This window comes from Amblyomma americanum, chromosome 1 (genome assembly GCF_052857255.1).
Source record: "Amblyomma americanum isolate KBUSLIRL-KWMA chromosome 1, ASM5285725v1, whole genome shotgun sequence".
NCBI lineage: Eukaryota > Metazoa > Arthropoda > Arachnida > Ixodida > Ixodidae > Amblyomma > Amblyomma americanum.
Genome location: NC_135497.1, coordinates 350,096,680 through 350,108,331, shown reverse-complemented (window position 1 = coordinate 350,108,331; position 11,652 = coordinate 350,096,680). Strand labels below are relative to the sequence as shown.

Below are 11,652 nucleotides of genomic sequence, written 5' to 3'. Positions count from 1 at the left end.
AAAGTTACAACCGAGATTAAAAAGCCGCTTGCTGCGTACCCAACCAGTTTTGCAGCAGAATGGGATGGCTTCAAAAAATGGGTGAAGATAAAGGAATAGAAAAAAGTACTGTGATTCGTTACAGAGGGAAAGAAAAAGAAAGAGAACTGAATGCACAACTTGAGTGTTTACTGAGCATGGAAAGTATTGAGCCGGAATACTTTGCTACAGAAATACAGAACTTGAAAAGTCAGCTAGAAAGAATAGATACCGTCAGGTACAGAGTGGTCGTTATACGGTCAAGGTCTGAAAAATTGTGGGCCGTTGAAGCGCCGACAAAGAGAGCTCTATCAGACGAAAAAAGATACGCTTGTTAGAATGAAATTCGAAGCATCAGATATGAACGCTGCATCGCCGAGGATGCCAATGAAATTCAACGCGCTGTAGAAGACCACTTCAAACAGCTGCTTAGCATTAAGCTTGAGACTGTAGACGGCTTTCAGTGGTGTTTTTGAAATCTGGTGAAAAGACTAGATGACGAAACAAAAGCGCGTCTAGAATTGCCTAATTCTTTGCAAGAGATAGAAAACGCAATTGAGGACCTACCATCTGGGAAAGCACCTGGGCTGGACGGACTAAATGCTGTTTTCTTTCAAACGTTCAAACAACATGTGGCCCAGTTTTTGCTCCATGTGGTTACGGAAGCCTATGAACGAAAAAAAAGTTCCGATGGCCTTCTCTACCTCCCACATAGTTTTAATCCCCAAGACTGATGACCCAGAGAAACGAATATTGGTTGGGTCATATCGACCGATTGATCTCACCTACGTGGACTATAAAGTGTACATGATGATTTTAGCAAAAAGAATGCAGACCGTAATCACCAAAATGGTTGGGCCTCGCCACACATGTGGCATCAAATGTCGCAGCATCGCCACAAATACGCATCTTGCAAGAACAATATTAGAATGTGTTGACGTGGCTGATGGTTAGATAGCTATGATGCAGTTAGACTTGACAAGGCCTTTGACCGGGTTTCCCATGAAATTCTTTTTGCTTTCCACGGTCACTGTAACCTTGGTTGTGTGATTGTGGAGGGTGTTAAAATGGCTTACAGAAACTGCAAGACCAGAATTATAGTTAATGGAGATCTCACTGATACCAACGCTGTACGCTCATCGGTTAGGCAGGGCTTCCCGCTTTCACCCCTGCTTTTTGCAATTTATTTGGAACCACTTTGCTTATCGATCATAAACAACGACCACATGACGGGTTACAAGCTGCAGTCAGTACATATTAAAATGCTGGCGTATGCTGATGATATAGCAGTGTTTTGCTCAAATAGGGAGAGCATCTGCGAAGTGATTAGTGCCATGCGAAAATTCTGTAATCAAACAGGATGTAAGATAAATTGGAAAAAGAGCTCAGGGTTCTGGCACGGTGAATGGGACGCTGCAGCAGAATTATTCTTTTTTTATTTGATACTGTAAGTTCCATCAGGGACTGTAACAGGAAGGGCTCTGAATGATACAGTTGTAGTGCACATGTTGGTAGGTAAACAATTTGAACAATAACATGTGGCAAAAATAGTTACAATATCGTTTAGAGAATTCAGGGTGAGGTACAAATAATAGGCGGAAAACATGATGACATGCATACCAAAAAAGGAAGTCGGCTACAGTTATTGTATTTTCAATCTAGGCACAAACAAAACGGCAAAAATAAACAGGGCAGAAAAGTGTGGAAATGAGAATAACTACTGGGAAACAAGCAGGTGATCTATAACCAGAGCACTGAACGCATCTAATGAGGAGCTGTTGGTAATATCTATGTTTAGATTGTTCCATTTTCGTGTAGCTCGAGGTGAAATGAGTATTTGAATATGTCAGTACGGAATGGAAAGTCGTTTAAATTGTGTGTCAGGTTGTGGCGGTTCGATCTAGTTTTTGTGGTCGTTATGTATTTTGTAGCGGGCACTTTTAGTTGGTTGTGTATTAGCTGATACATAATTTTAAGTCTTGGAAATTTTGCTCTGTTCTCCGAGGTTTGGAGTTCTGCACGTTTTAGTAATTGTGTTGGTGAGTCTGTAAGGGAGTGTTTATTATATACACATCTTAGTGCCTTTCTCTGCGCCCCTTCAAGTTTTTTAATGAGCTTGTTAGTAAAGGGAAACCAAACGGTGTTGCCGTATTCTAGAATTGGTCTGACAATAGTTTTATATGCTAGTAATTTTGTTTCAGAGGGTGCTTGTTTAAGGCGTCTGTTAATGATGAAGACTTGTTTTATTGCATTAGATGTGATGATATTAATGAATAGCATCTGAAAACAGAGGTTAGTGTCACACCAAGGTACTTATGCTCAAGGACAGATGCAAGATGAATATTATTCAGCGTGTATTGAAAAGCTGACGTGTTTTTTTTCTAGTTATAGATAAAAGAACAGATTTATTTAAATTGATGTCCATCTGCCAGTCCTGACACCAACGGTACATTGGTGTTAAGGCGTTATTTAAAACTATATGATCATCAAAAGAGTAAATTTCCTTGTAAAGGACGCAGTCATCTGCGAAAAGTATAATATTCTGTGAAACACAAGCAGGTAGGTCATTTATAAATATTAGGTATAGTACTGGTGCTAGGACACTTCCTTGGGGTACTCCCGATGTAACTTTAGTTGTCGCTGATTTCTCATCGTTAATTTTAACAAATTGCATGCGATTACTAAGATAGTCTTTAATCCAGTTTAGAATAGGGCCAATTCCTAAAATAAGTTGAAGTTTTGCAATAAGTTTAGTATGCGACACACCTTCAAATGCTTTCGTGAAGTCTCAAAATATAAGGTCAATTTTTTTCTGGTTATCAATGCTTGTGTTTATGTCATGTGTTAATTCGATTAGTTGAGTAATAGTAGAAAGACCCTTACGAAAGCCGTGTTGACACGGGGTTAAATTGTCATATACTTGAAGATAAGCGTTTATTTGTTCTAAAAGAATATGTTCTAATAATTTGCATACTGTGCTCGTTAGTGATATAGGTCTCCAAGTTCAAAGGGTCGGATTTATTTCCTGATTTGTGTATCGGTGTTATCTTGGCGGTTTTGCAATCCCTAGGGAGGGTACAAGTGGATAATGATTTGTTGAAATGTATTACCAGGATTTTAGCTATCCACTCGGCATATCTATGTAGGAATATGTTAGAGATGTTATCAGGCCCTGGTGCTTTCTTAGTGTCCAGATTTAGTAAAAGATTTTGGGGAGATTTTTTTAGAAATTTAGGAAGTGTTTGTGTAAAATAATGTCTTGGCCCTCTTCATTTTTGATTTCAAATCATCAACAGCGGAAATGAGTTTTAGAACTGTTCACTGTGACGGATGGTCTTTCTGTCCCTTTCTGAGTCGTCGAACATTTCTTTTTGCGTGGATTACGGTTCGAGTTATCCAGGGGTTATGTTTGTTTGTCCTTTTAGTTTTCAATGGTACGTAGTTAGTGACACAGTATGACACAACTGTTTTATATTTATGCCTTAGGGATTCGATGTTGGTGTTTGCATCGTGTGCAAGTTGATGGAAGGATGAGAGTTCGAGTGATAGTGTATCCATGATGCCTGTATCAACGGCTCTGCTGTAATCTTTATACATTATTGTTGATCGTGAAGAAGGTAGAGAACCATTATATGGGCCAGCACAATAGACCAATTTGTGGTCTGACAGTCCGGCTGACACTTCGGATTTTGCCTCATGGATAGGCAAATGATTACTAAGAAATACTAGGTCTAAAATGTTCGAGCTAGATCCATGTACCCGCGTAGGCTCGTTTATTATCTGGGTTAGATCGAAAGAAAGCTTGATATCAAAAAGAACATCGGCGCAAGGTGATCGATGATGTAGTGTGTGCCAGTTAATGTCAGGTAGATTGATGTCGCCTAGTAATATCACCTTGTTTTCCTTCACAAGCTGCTGCATATACGCGTACAAAGATTGCATTGTAATCAGATCGGAAGAAGGACAGCGATAGATGCATCCCACAGTAATGGTAGTATCTACAAGGCAAAGTTTACAAAAAACTGATTCAACTCCTTCAACGTCCGGCGAGGTAATGAACGGTATTTTTTTTTATCAACAGAACAACGCCTGCGCCTCGTGTTGCCCGATGTTTGCGAATAATGACATAGTTTGGGGGAGTTATTTCAAAGTCTTTGACGTCTTTGGTTAACCACGTTTCTGTTATGGCGATGAATTCTGGCTCCAAATTTATTATTATCGATTCGAGGGGATCAAGCTTGTTAATTATAATTCGTGCGTTAACATTTACGATGATTATTTTGGACACTGGGGGCGGCGTGGACGCAGGTTGCGCGTATCGGGGTCCTGGTTTCTTCTATCCTGTGCAAACTGGGATCCCGATAGCAATCTAACGGCAATCTCCGCCTAATGTCTGGAATAGGGGGTGAATAATCTTCGCTGATGACGTATTCGCTCCCCTTCAGTTTGTGACAGCTTCGCGAAATTATTGTTTTCTCTCGGAAATCTCAGAGCTTTAAAATTATTGGCCTTGTTTTGTTTACCTCCGGTTTGCGTAGTCGATGGATCCGTTCGATTGAGACCGCATCTAACTTTAAAGTATCCTTAATGACCTTTTCGTCACTGCCTGTTCTAGGGATTCGGAGTTTTCTTCTTCGTCTTCTGGCATACCATACACGATGAGGTTAGATCTTCTAGATCGATTTTATAGTCATCTATTCTTATCTCTAGGCATCACAATTGTTTTTGTAGGCTAGCCAGTTGTTTAGTGCAGGCTGATACATTTTTTTCAAGGCATGTTCTGTAGGCTGCGATGGTCCACCTTGTCAACACGGTACCTGGAAGAAGAAGAAGGAGAAGAAGAGGAAGACGACGCTGCTCGATCTGTTCTCACCTCAGCTCAGTAATTTTGCCTTGTTTTCTAATTATTAACTAGGTTATTTCTATCCTTGGAAGACGGCCGCGTCTTTAAGGCGGTACTGTCCCTACGGGAAGGGTACGGCAGCTCCGGCGCCGGTATCCTTAAAGGGACCGCGCCATCCGAAGGAGCCCAGTGGGGCGGAGGCGGCCATGGCATCACATGGCGGGGATCTGCCAGTCATCAGGGACGTCCAGCAGTGCAGTGCATCATCATCGCTCAGTGGGGACGACTCAACTATCGTCGCCTCTGACGAGGAAGTGGCTGACATGGCGGAATTGGACAACGATGGCTTCAAAGTGGTGAGTCATCGGAAGCACCGGACAGTCGGTATCCCAGTGATAGTTCAGCCAAAAGAGAAAGGAGTTGACTTCAGAGAGTGGAACCCTATCAGGCTGTTCGATGATATTAAAGTACTACTGGGATCTGCTCCGATTCGCAGTCGCTTCTCAACGCAAGGGGCTCTTCATCTAGATATCTCAAAGGAAGAGCAAGTAGACATTCTTGTGCGGTGCTCTCAGATCGGTGGCATACGAGTTCAAGCCCGGTTGCCACACTCCTACATGACTAACACATGTGTTATAAGGGGAGTACCAGTGTGGTATTCGGAAAGTGCCCTTCTTGACTACTTGAAACCGCAAGGAGTTCTGCACGTGCGACGGTTAATGCGCCGGGTGGAGCCTGGAGAACAACAATGGGCAGCGAAGCCTACAAACTCTATTGTGCTTACGTTTGCTCCCAACACCGAGCGCCCTGGAATAATTGACCTCGGTTTCACCAAACATGCAGTCCACGAGTTCGTTGAAACTCCTCCCCGGTGCTTCAGGTGCCAACGCTTTGGAATGTAACGAGAATTTGCAACAAAGATCAACGTTGCAAGCGGTGTGGTGGTGGCCATGATTACAAAAAGTGCAAGGCAGATTTTGCTTGCGCTAATTGTGGAGGTGACCATCCAGCGAGTTTCAGTGGCTGCACATTCCGTGTAAGCGCCTTACACCGTCGCAAGTCCTTCATTAGTGGCCCCAAACCACAACCTACTGAGAAGCCGATACATGGAAGTGAAGAGTTCTCTGCGCTCGAGTCGCAAGCTCGGGACGTGGTAGCAAGCGACGTCGCTTCACGACCTGATCCGAGCAAGTCGGCAACGGCCTCCGAGGGTGAGCTGGCTGTTCGATCTGCTTCTGCAAAAAGTGTCCATGTTCCTCAGCGACCAGATCACAGCAAGACTCGACAACATGGAGGACATCCCCTTGCCTTAAAAGAGATGCAGACACCAGCTACCGTGGCCAAGATTGGGTCCCAGTCCCCGTCTTTTTTCGAAGTGGTGCGCCAGTGCGTGCAGCAAAATAAGGAGCTCAAAAGCCGGAATCTCTCCGACCTTCTACGCGTTTTGTTTGATGTCCTGCGTTCATTTAGCCAAGCGATGCAGCCTGGCACTTTGAAGAACTTTATACAGCTGGTGCTTTCCATTGAGACCTTGATCACCGCCTTCGCAGAGATCTTCAACTCCTAGATGGCTAGTTTTCTTCAACCTGTTGCAACTAAAAACCCTAGAAAAGTGCCGTTTATCATGCAATGGAACTGCGCTGGGATTATAAGTCGATTAGCAGAACTAAAATTGTTCTTGAAAGAGAACTGTGTTCCAGTACTGGCCCTCTCGGAGACTGGCTTGCCAAGCGGGAGGTCTTTGCCGGGATACGTCGCCCACAAGAATTGCAGCATCAAGTCTTTTCCCACAGGAAGTGCCGCCCTTTACATACGAAGGGAGATTCCTCATGTGGCTTTGAACGTCACCGATCTTTGCACCGACAGTATTGAGGTAGTGGCTGTGAGGATTCGGCTCGCCTTCCGAACTCTGTCCATTGCATCAGTATACGTGTCCCCGCGGAAGAAGGTCGATATGGCTTTGTTTCTCCAGCAACTTTGTGACCGCTGCCCAGCACCCAGAATCATCTGCGGTGACTTCAACGCCCACCACCCTGCCTGGGGTGACAGGAACACAGATCCTCGCGGACGCCAACTTGTAGAAGTCATCGACAGTTTGGACCTGTGCGTGGCCAATGACGGAAGTCCCACTTTCTTTCGGCCTCCAACCTCACCCACATCTATAGACCTAACCTTACATTCACCTGACGTCCGTGTGCAGTGGTCAACTATAGCTGACCGAATGGGAAGTGATCACTACCCGATATTTGTGTTTACTGCCGACTTCCATCTGCGGGGCCCTAAAATTTGCCATGTTGTTAATTGGGACAAATACAGGGAGCACTTAGCCTGTGTTTCCGGTGATGTGACAGACAAAATGATTTATGCTAAGATGGCAGCTACCACGGCGCTCAAGCTACCTGATCATTTTCCGACTCCGGATTTAAAACTCAGGAACCTCTGCGCAGCGCGCAGAAGGACGGAGCAGCAACTGTTGCGGAAGAAGGACGACAGAGCCTTGAAGAAAACTTTCAACAGGCTCAACTCTGCCATTAGACGTCATGCGAACAAGCTCTGTAGGTCCCAGTGGGCATCCTTTTGCGCTAGTTTGACTGTTTTCTCACCGATAACGAGAATTTGGCGTGTCGTTGGCAGTCTTGCTGGTGGCTCTCGTCCGAGTAAACCTTTCGAGGCTCTTGCATTGCGCACGCAGAAACACCTCGTGTGCTTGGCAGAGGAATTTGCGATGCATTTGTAAATTCCAGACCAGGCATTCGTCCCTGCGCTCTACTTGCTACGTCTCCGTCTGTTATGGACGCCCCGTTCACACTTCGAGAACTACAGACAGCGCTCCGCAGCCTGCGGCGTCGCTGTGCACCAGGTCCTGACGGCATTACCAATCAAATGTTACAGAACCTGCCTCTGGAACACCGGAAGATGCTCCTAACCTATCTAAATCGAGTGTGGGAGTCTGGTGACGTTCCCCCTTCATGGAAGGTGGCTTGTGTAGTCCCACTGCTGAAGGCCAGCAAAGAGATGACAGACGCGGCCTCGTATCGTCCTGTATCGCTGACGTCGTGTGTGGCTAAGCTCATGGAGAAGATGGCAAGTAAGCGTTTGTCTTGGTGGCTTGAGGATAGAAGGGCACTACCAACATGCATGACTGGATTCCGCACAGGTTTAAGCGCGCAAGATAGCGTCCTGGACTTGATAAGCCACATTGAACATCAGAGTGCTTTTGGACTTTCAACACTAGCTATTTTCCTAGACGTATCACAGGCTTATGATAGCGTCCTCCAGAGCTCAATACTGAACAGTCTGCAGGTCATAGGCGTACAGGGCTATCTTCTGCGATTCATTCACTCATTTCTCAGTGATCGTAAATTTCGAATGCGGTTAGGCAGTACAATGAACTCTGAAAGGGCGGTATCGCGAGGGGTACCTGAGGGTAGTGTCCTGTCCCCAACGCTCTTTAATGTTGTCATGGCTGGTCTTCCCGCAAAAGTGCAAAAACATTGTAGGCATGTCCATATGTCGATATATGCAGACGACATTTGTCTTTGGTTAACCGGATATCAACACAAACGCTTAGCTCTATTAGCGCGACAGGCCGTGCTTTCAGTTAAAAGTTACCTTCAAGGTGTTGGTTTGACTCTCTCGGTGGAAAAATCTGGCTTCGTCCTGTTTCCAGGTAGGGGACGACGGTATGCGCTGCTGAGCATAGACCTTGATCAGTCTTGCCTTCGTCAGGTTAACCCCATACGTTTTTTGGGCGTCACTATTGACTCACGTCTACAGTGGCGACGAGCTGTGGACTCGATTGTGGCTTCACTATCTTCGCGTCTCAATGTGCTTCGTAGAGTTGCTAGTGAGCAATGGGGAAACCATCCTGCTTCAATGATCAGGCTTCACGATGCCCTGGCGACAAGCCGCATTATGTACCAGCTCCCTTTAATTTCCCCCTCGGTATCGCAGCTGGAACGCCTTGAGGTTTTGCACAGAATGGGACTAAGGAGGGCTCTCGGCGTTACGCAGGCTGCTCGAAACAATGCAGTACTGTATGAGTCTCAATGGAAACCTCTTCGGGTAGCCGCTTCACAAAGACTTTTGCTGCAAATTGGCCGCCTCAGAGAGACTGTTGCCGGGAGAGCGCTTCTACAGCGCCTTCGAAAGAGATCTGAGTCCCGGGCGTATTTGGCTTTAAATACTCTTCGTTCTCTGGGTCTCGACCTTCGAGATCGACCTAAGACGTTGAAGCCACCTTGGTCCTTTCCGAGCCTCGATTGTTCCTTGACAATTCCCCACGTTCGCGCTAAGCGGAATTCTCCTTTAGCGGCAATGCGTTCGCTCGTACTGGAACATCTTGAGACCGAATATGCCAGTCATCTTCAAATTTTTACAGACGGCTCTGTGTACAAGGTCAGAGGATCTAGTGCAGCTGCTTTTCATATTCCGTCTTTGAAGTATGATTGGTCTGTTCATTTTACTAAAGTCGTGTCCTCCACAATGGCCGAAAGCGTTGCCATTGAGGCAGCTCTAAAGAAGCTACGGTCTTGTACGCCTCAACCTACTGTCATAATTACGGATTCAAAATCTGCCCTTCAAAGGTTAGAGTACGGGTTCCCCACTGATGCCTTGAGTCTTAGATCCCTACGTTTGGTGCAGAATCTACATAGCAAAGGCTTCTCTATACGCTTTCAATGGGTGCCCTCGCACATAGGTGTCTTAGGCAACGAGATTGCAGACAACCTCGCCCATACAGCTCTCTCCGGTATTCCAGTACATGGAGTCCCTCATGAAGTCAAGAAAATGTTCAGAGATGTGGTGTTGTGCCACTTCAGTTCTTTGTGGAGCTCTCCTCATCAGTCATGTGTGACTAAGGGTCTCAAAAGGTACCAAGCCACTTTGCTGCACCGCGTTCGCACGGATTCTGCTCGTACGCCGGCGTGGATGTATAAGACTGGCCTAGCGTTGTCACCATTGTATTCAACGTGTGGTGTGTGTGGTGACATAGAACATTACCTCTTGTGCTGTACTTTGTACAACGCGGAACGGGCTGTGTTATTCGGATCCCTCAAGAAGGCAGGAGTTCCTCACTGTTCTCTTCAGGACATTGTTTTCCCGCGCGGGAGCCAGTCGAGTAGAAGGGATGCTTCTCGCCTTCTTCTTCTTTACCTGCAGGACACGGATTTGGCCTCCACATGGTGACCTCAGGAGTGTCTATTTGGGTTTTTGCGGACAGTGTTTCTGTGATTTCTATTTAAGTGTCGCTACGGTGGAGCAATTTCCGGCAGCAACTGCAAGGCTAATCCCACCGGTAGCTTACAACCACTCAACTCAACTCAACACGGTACCTAGGCGTGCCATTAGATTGCTATCGGGATCCCAGTCTGCACTGGATAGAAGAAACTTCCAGAGCAAAAGAGAAAGCCGATGCGTGGCAAGGAAGACAACTATCAATGTTTTCTCGTGCTTCTATTTGCAATGTTTTTCTCATTTCAAAGCTGTGGTACCTTATGAATGTATTGTGTGCGTCGCGGACAGCTATTCATAAAAAAACACGTTTTTGCTGTTTTTATTTGGGCATCGACATGGGAGAAAACCAGCGGAACGAATTTGTTTCGTACTGTCAAAAGCGGAGGGATTGGTCTGGCACACCTGTTTTGCATCAAGTTGTTTCGCGATTTATTTTCCTCCGTGATCAAAGTGATGTCTTTCTAAGAACGATTATGCAAGTGCGCTTGCAGAGGCTGCTGCCTGGAAGAATAGTGTCATGCGAAAACAAGAAAGGTGCTGTGACTGGCTACTTTCGCGAGATTGTTCTGTCGTGCAAGATGTTGGATGTTTGTTTCTCCTCAGAGTACCTATGCAATGTCACGAAGAAAAAATTGAGCAAAGACCTGGTTAATGTGACGCTGCCGGTGCCTTTCTACTGGTCACCTCGCCGTGGAGGCCCTGAACAAGATGTTTTAAAGCGAGTTAATAGGATGCCCGTTTGGTCAGGAGTTAAAATATTCTTTTTCAAACACCATACCAATACGCTCCCTGTTAAAACATGGCTGAATGATAAAGGGATCTTCGTGCCTTGGACGACGAATTGTTTGTTGTGTAAAAAACCTGAAACGATCGAGCACGTTTTCTTAGAGTGCTGGGACCATATATTTCTTTGGGATGTCCCCCAAAGAACGATTTAAAAAAAGATCTTCCTTTACACCCTTATGGAATCCGATTCCTCCCAGTCGAAAATGAGGAAGTTCCCTATGATTTGATTATGCTTCTCGGCCTCCACGGTCTGTGGAAAGCGCGATTGCAGGTGCGACACGCAGATGTCAACATTCGCCCAGCACGTGAAAACTTCATTGAGAGTGCTGTTTATCTACGCGAAGCTTTCAGGGTGCAGCCTGACCCAACAGAGTGGGTTTCTGTGTTTTATGACTTGGTTATTTTGAAAAGATTTTAATTCCTCATCACCTACTCAAGTGTAGCCGAGGCGCTTTTATCATTTGTTACTTGTGTGTCTCAGGGCAATAAAGAAAAAAAAGTCTCATGGTGCAATGGTTAGCACTCTGGACTCTGATTCCAGCGATCCCAGTTCAAATCTCGGTGAGACCTGCCATTTTTTTTCTTTTTCCCACTTAAACTGCCTTGGACGTTTCTCAAGCACCCGCTTGTACCGCATCGCCTCGTTCCGGCGTGGACTAGTGGCTAGATTCGACTTGCGGCCTCCGAGCTTTTCGGATGTGTGATGACGGGCTACGTTGGAGCAGCTACAGCGGCCATGTCTGGCCGCTGAAACAGGTCTTCTTAACAAG

General features: G+C 45.6%; 1 non-coding gene across 1 annotated transcript; it reads left to right on the top strand.

Annotated features, from left to right (window-relative positions):
- Positions 1-11,380: 11,380 nt before the first annotated feature.
- On the top strand, positions 11,381-11,452 carry TRNAQ-CUG (transfer RNA glutamine (anticodon CUG)). Its single transcript has one exon. It is a non-coding gene; the product is annotated as a tRNA-Gln (tRNA).
- The last annotated feature ends 200 nt before the right edge of the window (positions 11,453-11,652 follow it).